Here is a 9,889-nt window from a genome sequence, read left to right on the forward strand (position 1 = left end):
TTCTACTTGATAGAAGAATTTTAAAGATGGAAGATGAAGTTTAGAGGGAGAAAAAGATGGGTGAGGGGGTTTGTTTATGTCGGCACCAGAAACGAAACTCTCCGGGCTCTTCTCAGCTTCTTCCCCAGTACACTTAGGTGATAGAATCAACTCTTTTACCTGGAGATGTCCCCACCGGTACGAAAGTCCATTCAACGCACCCTTTCAGCGTCTCCGTAGGAACAGCTGTGAATCGTCCGAAGTAGTGACGGTATTCCGTCCGACACAGGTTCACCTCACGAGCGGACTTCACATGAGTGGAGTCCGTCAGTGTTCCCCCAGAGGTGGAAGATGTTATAATCCCATAAGACTCGGAAGAGCTCTGTGGTCATGTCAGGATTTTCCTGTTTCCCAGCACGGGAGCTGCAACGACTCTCGACACTCTCCGCCACTCTCCAGACACTCTGAGACTCTGTGAGACTCTGGTTTAAACTAGGAAGTACTGACATTTTAAAGAGCTCTATTTCCGGGTCATCTGGGAGTTTCTGATTGGTCAATATCGACCAGACAGGGGTGTGTTTTGTGACGTAAGAGGTTACTAGAAGTCAGAAAACAGCAAGAATGTTATGGAACAGATTGAAAAGGTTTTTCAGACAGACGAGAGAAATGTTTGGACGGGTTGGCGGAAAACAGCTGCCAACTTCTCTATTTACGTCTGAGAGGATGTAAAAACACGACAGCTCGTTCCAACAACTGGTCTGCGTTCGACTCCGACCTTGGACCAAACTTACACTGCTCATTCAAAGACAGAAAATCAGAAAATGCATAATTACTCTGTAACAGGCCTTAACATGAATTCTAACTTTGCATGAGGATTAAAAATCATTTTTACTGTTTTCACAGTTAATTAAAAATGATTAGTTCACTACAACATCTAACATGGTTTGAACTAAAACACTTTGATTATCAAACATTTGTAAAATAGTAATGATAATAAAAAAAGAGTGTTCTTTCACTTGAATTTTCAAGAAAGAAAGTCTCAGGATGGGTCAACCTGTATTTCTGGATTCAAATCAATGAAATGACAGTTCCTGTCCCATATGGTGCCTAAGGTCAAGGTTTTGACCTTCAGGCTTAGTTCACTACACGGCCATGATTTCTCACTTGCAGCTAAAAACACAGACATATCTGAAGATATCTGGATTAATTACTGTAGGCTTAGCTTATCTTTTACTGGCAAGATAGAAGAGTTTTAAAGATGGGAAATGAAGGAGTTTAAATGGAGAGGAAAAAGATGGATGAGGATGTATGTCTGTTCTCTCTCGGAACTTCGGTTCATGTCTCCCAGAACTTCTGTTCTCCTGTGCTCCCAGAACTCACTGGAACTAGGAAGTGTCGACTTTTAAAGAGTTCTGTTTCCGGTCCCATTTGGGAAGTCCTGATTGGTTGAAAGAGCCAACAGGGTTGTGGTTTTAGTGACGTAAGAGGGTTACTACGAGTCAGAAAAACAGTGAGATGTTTAGGAACAGACAGAAAAATGTTTAGGAGCAGACAGAGAAATATTTTGGCGAAGTGGGGGGACGCAGGCGCCATTAGCTTCTTATTTCTGTCTGAGAGGTTTAAAAACATGACAGTTCGTTCTAATAACTTCTTTCTGACTTTTGACCGACATCACTACTTCTCATTTCAGACAGAAGATCAAAATGCATAATTACTCTGTAACAGACATTAACTTGATTTCTACTTTGAATGAGGATTAAAAAAAAAATCATTAATACTGTTTCACAGTTGATTTAAAATGAGTAGTTCACTTCAACATTTAAAATGGTTTGAACTAAACACACTTTTGGATTATCAAGACATTGTAAAAATAGTAATAAAAAAGAGAGTGTTCTTTCAATTGATTAGTGCAGGATACAATTAGAAAGTCTCTGGATGAGCTTAATTTGTATTTCTGGATTCAAATCAATGAAATAACAGTTTCTGTCCCATGAAGGTCTTCAGGGTCAGGTTTTGACCTGAGGCTTAGTTCACTACAACAGAAAGGTCCTACCTTCTCAGGCGAGCTAGGCACTCTTGACTTGATCTTCGACTGGTACAAGGACAACAAGGCGCCGGACATCCCGATGCAGTATGGTATCTTGGCAAATTGACTTGGGATCTCTGGCGACAGGTTTTGGGGTCTTCATCAAAAACTTGAACTTGGAGAGACTTTTACATGAACATCTCAGACGACATTTCCAGGACCTGGATTCACACTGATAACTTTTGCAAACTTGAACTGCCCTCTTAGTGCATTTTGGTCACAGAGCCAAACTGTGTCTCCAACGGCAACATCTCTTTCAGCAGTGTGCCACTTACTGCGAATAAACAGGTTTGGACCAGCGAGTTGGCTCCAGAACTTCCAGAAGTTGTTGACCATGTTTTGCACTTGTTGGAGTTGCTTGAAGGGGTAAGTGGTGTAGTCAATACTTTTGAAGTCACCATTTTGTGTGGCTCGACCAAGTAACAGTGTTTGGTGTGATACACTGGATCCTCTCTTCTGCGCTCTGAATCCTGGCATCGATGGGTCTTTCGTTAACAAGATTGGCAGCTAGATGGAGTACTGTGAGAAATTCACTAAAGGTAAGGCCTCTTACATTACCAAGACTTTGGAGTGCTTTTTTGGTGATTCTGACAGCAGCTTTGGCAGCTCCATTCCGGTGAGGCGAGTCAGCTTGTAGGATTTTCCATGTCCAGTTAGTTTCATTTTTGGCAGCATATTCTCCAATTGACTCTTGATTTTGTTCTTTCAAGTAAATGTACATCTCTTTTAATACAGGTTTTGTTCCAACGAAGTTGGTACCAGGATCAAACCAGATTTTTTGGGGATGGCCTCGGACTGCAGTGAATCTCTGGTAAGCAAGCAGGAAGCTTTATGCAGATAATGTGTTTGCCAGCTCGACATGAATGGCTCAACTGGACATGCAGCAAAACATAACACCCCAGACTTTCATTGTCACCCTCTTTCTGACATCATCCTTCACATGGTAAGGTCCAAACAAGTCGACAGATGTGAATTCAAACGGTACAGCAGGAGTTGACCTCTCTTCAGGCAAGTTTCCCATTATTTGCTTGCAGGTTCTTGCTTTTGTTTTCTTGCAGGTGATACACTTGTCCACAACCTTTCGGGCAATAACTCTTCCCCTGATGACCCACGCCTTCTTCCTCATCCGCAGAAGGGTTCCTGCCACTCCACAATGTCCCTCGCTGTGTGCTTCTCTGGCTAGGAGGGTGGAAATCCAGATTTGGAATGGTAAAAGAGGAACAGCTTTGCAGTCTTCGTTGAAGTTCTGGATTCGACCACCACAAACTAGAAGTCCACTTATCTGGTCTCTGTAGACGACTAATCTGTCTGTTGTGGTGTTAGGGAAGTTCACACCTTTTTGTGCTGCTAGACAGAGATCTCGGAACACATCTCATATTTCATTGATTGAAAGGATCCCCAATGATGGTACTGCCTCTCACTTTTCTTGATCTGCGACCTTGACTCTCAGGAACTTTTTGGCTGCTCTCCAGATCCACGCCACGGTCCCAATCAGTCTTCTCAGGTTGCTGAAGCGTTTTTCATCAACTAGGCTTAAAACTACCTCTCCAGCAGGTGGTCTTCTGGGCACTTTATGGGCCGTATCTTGTGCTGCCTTCAAGTGACTTCTGGTCAGGATGGCTGCAAATGTCTTTTTCTGAATTTTTTCAACTTTATCTCGAGCTTTTGCAGCAACATCTTTGGCAGATCTTTTTGGCCACTTATCATCAGGAAGTTGGATAAACTTTGGACCTAACTGCCATTCAGAGTCCTCAGTCAGGGCTTCAGGAGTGGCCCCTCTGGTAATGATGTCTGCGATGTTCACCTGCCCAGGAATCCACCACCAGTCGTTGACATCAGTACTGCCCTAGATTTCAGCAACACGATTTGCGAAGATTGTTTGGTAGCCATAGCTTTCTCGCTGGATTGCACCCAGTACAGTTTGACTGTCAACAAATTGGTACCACTTCTTGATTTTCATGTGACAGTGTCTCTGAAAGTAGTTTTTTAGGCGGGCAGCAAAAACAGCTCCACATAATTCTGCTTTCACAGGATCACCTTTTTGATAGAGGGGGGTAAGCTTTGCTTTAGCCTCGACCAGTCTTACCACGATGCCACTTGTACAGTTCCAATGAAGATACATCACTGTGCCATATGCATTCTTACTTCCATCAGAAAATGTAATGGCAATGGGCTCTGTGCAGGGATCTGGTGGAGTTAGGGATCTGGTAAACTGGATTTGGCTCAGGTTAGCATACTCTTCTAGAAGGTTTATGGAGTCTTCTTGAAGTCCTTCAGACAAGGTGGTGTCCCAATTGTCTTCTAAGCAGTACTTTATTTTAGCTTCTTGAAAAGCTCTCCTTACCAGGATGGCACCTTTTTGCTTGGCAGGAGTCACGAGGCCTAGTGGGTCATATAGGCTGGAGAGTTGGCTCAGCAGTTCTCTTCTGGTGAGTGGATCAGGGGTTTGGTTTCTGACTTCTTCTCTGAGCAGGTTTTGACCAATACGCATTTTCTTCTTTTACTTTGAGAAGTTCACTGCAACCATGACATTGAGTTTGACATTGTCGATGGTGTAACCAAGGCCGAAAGCTTTGTTGTCATCTTCTGTCAGCTGGTTAGGCAGGATCATGGTGATGGGCTCTGTTTTGACCATTTTGGTTGCCTCACTTTTGGAACCTTTCTTCCCAGTTTGACTGGAGTAGACCCAAGGTTTCATGTAGAATTGTCCAGCTTTTAGGATGTGCTTGATATTGGCTGAGACGTTTCAGATGCTCAAGGTCATTGTGTGAAATCAGGATGTCATCGACGTAAGTATCTTCCTCCAGCACACGCCTTTCTTCTTTAAAGTGCCTGAATGAAGGCAAATTTGCAGTGTCTCGCATGGCGACTTGGGCTATGCAACCAGCAGGTTTATCTCCAATGTTGAATCTGGTTAGAGCATAATCTTCTATTTCTGCATCTTCAGTGTCACGCCACAAAAATCTGTGCAGGTGGACCTCTTGATCTTCCAACCAGACAGAATTGTACATCTTACGGATGTCACCAAGCGCAGCGTAGACACCAATTCAGAACCTCAGCAGGACATCCTGATGCATGCTCAATAATCCAGGTAGAAAAATCTAAAAAAGTTCAATCTGGTCTTCTGGACATTGAAAAAAACAAAACAAAGCAAAACAACAAAAAAAATGTAGAAATGTTTCGGCCCTCATCTGAGAGACTTCCTCAGTCTGAGGTGCTGTATTCAGCTCAGTCTCTTAAATAGCACCTTCTCAGAGTGGATCAACCAGTTTTAGTGCTGACAACCAAAACCAGCTGATCACATGCTCAAGAAGGACCATCAGCCCAACAATGGTTCATTAGCACACTGATGGCTGTTTACTATTCACAGAGGGCTGAGTGATACTAGAAATCACAGCATTGTAAGAGGGGGACAGTTGAACACGTAGGCCTCCACCCCTGTTTAACGATGGACAATTTCTTTTCACAAAGATGGCCTCCTTTACTCCTCTCTCAAACCATCGTTCCTCTCTATCCAGGATGTGAACATCTTCATCTCTGAAAGAGTGACCGCTGGCCTGGAGATGAGTGTAAACCTCAGAGTCCTGGCCTAATGATGTTGATCTTCTGTGCTGGGCCATCCTTTTGGCCAATGGCTGTTTTGTTTCCCCGATGTAAGACTGATCACAGCTCTACTGACACTGAACACCATACACAACATTACTCTGTTTGTGCTGGGGGACTGGATCTTTGGGATGAACCAGTCTTTGCCGTAATGTATTTTGGGGTTTAAAAGCCACTGGGATGTTATGTTTAGAAAATAAATGTCTCAGTTTCTCTGATACTCCCTCAACATATGGAATGACCACTGGTCTGGGTTCCTCCTTTTCACTTGTTAGCTGACTGGAGTCCTGTTTGGGTTTCTTCTCTGCTTTTAGGAAGGCCCAGTTAGAATATCCACATTGCTCTAGAGCCTGTCTTGTGTGGGATTTCTCCTTCTGCCTGGCTCCTGAGCTAGTGGGGACGCTGTCTGCTCTGTGATACAGAGTCCTGATGACTCCTAACTTGTGCTCCAAAGGGTGATGGGAGTCAAACTGCAAATACTGGTCTGTGTGGGTGGGTTTGCGGTACACCTCCGTTTGCAAATGTCCTCTATCAGAGACTGAGATCTCACAGTCCAAGAAAGCCAACTTGCCATTTTTTTCATCTTCACGTGTGAACTTGATGTAATTATCCACAGAGTTGATGTGGTCAGTAAAATGTTGGACTTCCTGAGATTTAATTTTAGTTTTAGTAGATTTTAATTTCAGGTGTCGTCAACATACCTGAACCAATGACTTGGTGGTGTCCCTGAAAAGGACGTCAAGGCTCTCTTTTCTACCTCCTCCATGTACAGGTTGGCAACAATAGGATAAACTGGAGACCCCATAGCACACCCATGTTTCTGCCTATAAAATTGCTCCCCATATGTGAAGTAGGTTGACTGCAGGCACAGTTTCAAGAGTTGACACAGTTGTTCTGTGGAAATCGTGGTCCTGCTGCTCAGAGTGGTGTCTGTTTTTAATTTTAAACTGACCACCTCTACTGTATCATCAACAGGAATGCACATAAAGTGCATTCCTGCATAAAGTGCACGTAAAGTCCAAAGATCCAGTCCCCCGGCACAAACAGAGTAATGTTGTGTATGCTGTTCAGTGTCAGGAGGGTTGTGATCAGTCTTACATCGGGGAAACAAAACAGCCACTGGCCAACAGGATGGCCCAGCACAGAAGATCAAGATCATCAGGCCAGGACTCTGCGGTATACACTCATCTCCAGGCCAGCGGTCACTCTTTCAGGGATGAAGATGTTCACATCCTGGATAGAGAGGAACGATGGTTTGAGAGAGGAGTAAAGGAGGCCATCTTTGTGAAAAGAAACGGTCCATCGTTAAACAGGGGTGGAGGCCTACGTGTTCAACTGTCCCCCTCTTACAATGCTGTGATTGCTAGTATCACTCAGCCCTCTGTGAATAGTAAACAGCCATCAGTGTGCTAATGATCCATTGTTAGGTTGATGGTCCTTCTTGAGCATGTGATCAGCTGGTTTTGGTTGTCAGCAGCAAAACTGGTTGATCCACTCTGAGAAGGTGCTATTTAAGAGAATGAGTTGAATACAGCACCTCAGACTAAGGAAGTCTCTAGGATGAGAGACGAAACTTTTCTACATTTTTTTGTTGTTTTGCTTTGTTTTGTTTTTTTGAAAGTCCAGAGGACCAGATTTAACTTTTTTAGATTTTTCTACCTGGATTATTGAGCATGCATCAGGATATTTTGAACCACTTTGGCCAGAATTGCCTCAAACTAGTTAGAGAGTTTGAGAAAACAGCAAGGAAGAGGGCAGACTACAGGAACCATTTGCTATTCAACCTCAGAAGTCGACAAAGTGGCATCATTCCCAAGAGCCTGGAACTAAAATCTTCAGTCAGCGGGAAAGCAAGATCCTTCAGAAGGCACCGACCCAGCTGTTGAATGAACGGGTGAGACAGACCAATTTTACTATTGAAGACTTGAAGGCCAATGAAGAGCACATTAAACAGAAACTAACTATGTGTCTAGATCAGACCACACTTCAGCAAGTGTTGGACTGTACAGATCAGGCACGCTTAGCACAGCATGTCAAGTCCAAGACTCGACAACAAAACAAGTTTAACTTACTAATAACTCATCAACACCATCACTATTCCAATAACAACACATCCGGTGTAGGACAACACTCCAGTAGTCAATTACATGTCAGGGAGACAGAAAAGTGGGTGAAGAATTTATCTGACAGACAGCTCACCCAGCCGGAGACAGAGATTCTTGCCAGGGGACTGAACATTGTGGTTGCACCAAGTAGAATTCCTCTGGTGGAGATGATCACAGCTACTGAGTCAGCCATCCGCAACAACAAAATTAAAGAGGCTGAAGCAGAACAGCTCAGAATCAAAGTTTCAGCCTGCCTCAGCAATGCCAAACCACCACCTTCCAACATCAGTAGAGAAGAGAGGGACGCACTCACTACTCTTAGCAAGGACAAAAACATCATCATTCTCCCAGCAGACAAAGGAAGGTGCATAGTGATTTTGAACCACAAAGTCTATCATGAGAAAGTTATGACACTCCTTAGTGACAAACACTTATGAACCTCTGAAAAGAGATCCAGGAAGTGGTTACAAGAAGAATTTGATAGATTGCCTGAAAATTTTGGAGCAGGACAAGGCTATTGACCGTTTTCTGTACCACAGACTGTACCCAGGGGAGGCCACACCTAGTCTGTATGGTTTACCTAAAATCCACAAACAAGGTGTACCTTTAAGACCAATCGTTAGCATGATTAACTCTATCACTTACAATGTTTCCAAATATCTGGCGTCTGTACTCATCCCTTAAGTTGGCAGCTCAGAACATCACATACAGAACACCATGGACTTTGTGGATAAGGTGAGGGATGTCATCATAGAGACTGATGAAACAATGGTCTCTTTTGATGTCACATCACTCTTTAGGTGCATTCCTGTTGATGATGCAGTAGAAGTGGTCAGTTTAAAATTAAAATCAGACACCACTCTGAGCAGCAGGACCACGCTTTCCACAGAACAATTGTGTCAACTCTTGAAACTGTGCCTGCAGTCAACCTACTTCACATATGGGGAGCAATATTATAGGCAGAAACATGGGTGTGCTATGGGGTCTCCAGTTTCTCCTATTGTTGCCAACCTGTACATGGAGGAGGTAGAAAAGAGAGCCTTGATGTCCTTTTCAGGGACACCACCAAGTCATTGGTTCAGGTATGTTGACAACACCTGGGTTAAAATTAAATCTCAGGAAGTCCAACATTTTACTGACCACATCAACTCTGTGGATAAATACATCAAGTTCACACGAGAAGATGGAAGTGAAGTGAAACTGCGAATGGTTCATTAAATCAGTTATGGTTCCTTTGACCGCTCAACCGTTACTCGGATATCTGTGGCAATTCTAGAGCTAATACATGCGAACGAGCGCTGTCCAGAGGACCAGATTTAACTTTTTTAGACTCAGCAGGACAGCTCTAATTGGGTTCAGGATGTCAGGACCTTTGATGAGGATGTCATTCAAACTGAGACCTTTGTACTTTTGGCAACTATTCCACACCAATCTCACTGGAGTAGAGACAGAGTGTGGATTTGGTGCAATGAGGTGGCTGATGTACCACACTGGTCCAGTCCAGCTCAGCAGGATGTCTTTGGACAACTTCATAGCAGCTCTGCGATACATCATCTCGTGGACTTGCGAAGTGTAGGTCTTCTTCCACTCAGGTTCTTTTGACAGATGTTTCTCTGTTCTGAGGAACGTTGTTTCAACTGCCTTTTTATTGTTTGGTAAGGTTGCTGGATCTACAACCCATGGATACTTGGTATGCCAGTGTGGTTCGGCACCATGTTTATCTCCAGTCACATACGTCAGTCCATTTCTTACGATCTCCATCTCTTTTTCTTCTACAAGAGTCATTTCTTTCCCCCCTGGCTGGCAGTTTCCACAATGACATCCACCACATGTCGGCTCACATGCAGCTCCAATACTTTCCCATTTCCACCACTTGAGGAAGTCTTTGCTACTGGTGGTTGTATTGGACTGGGTCTTGAGATGGTCAGGATACTGGCAGAAATTTAAATTTTTGGTGAGTTCTTGGTACTCAACTGCTGTAACTCTCATTGATCGGGCAAAATGAGTCTTAGATGTGTGAGCTACTAGTGTGGCTTCTTCGAAGAGATCTGGGTGCATTCCCCCGACGATCTTGCCGAGTGGACCGTCCCAGAGCACCAGATCCCCAATGGAGCGG

The sequence above is a fragment of the Nematolebias whitei genome, chromosome 13 (genome assembly GCF_014905685.2).
Source record: "Nematolebias whitei isolate Nwh7 chromosome 13, NemWhi1, whole genome shotgun sequence".
Lineage (NCBI taxonomy): Eukaryota > Metazoa > Chordata > Actinopteri > Cyprinodontiformes > Rivulidae > Nematolebias > Nematolebias whitei.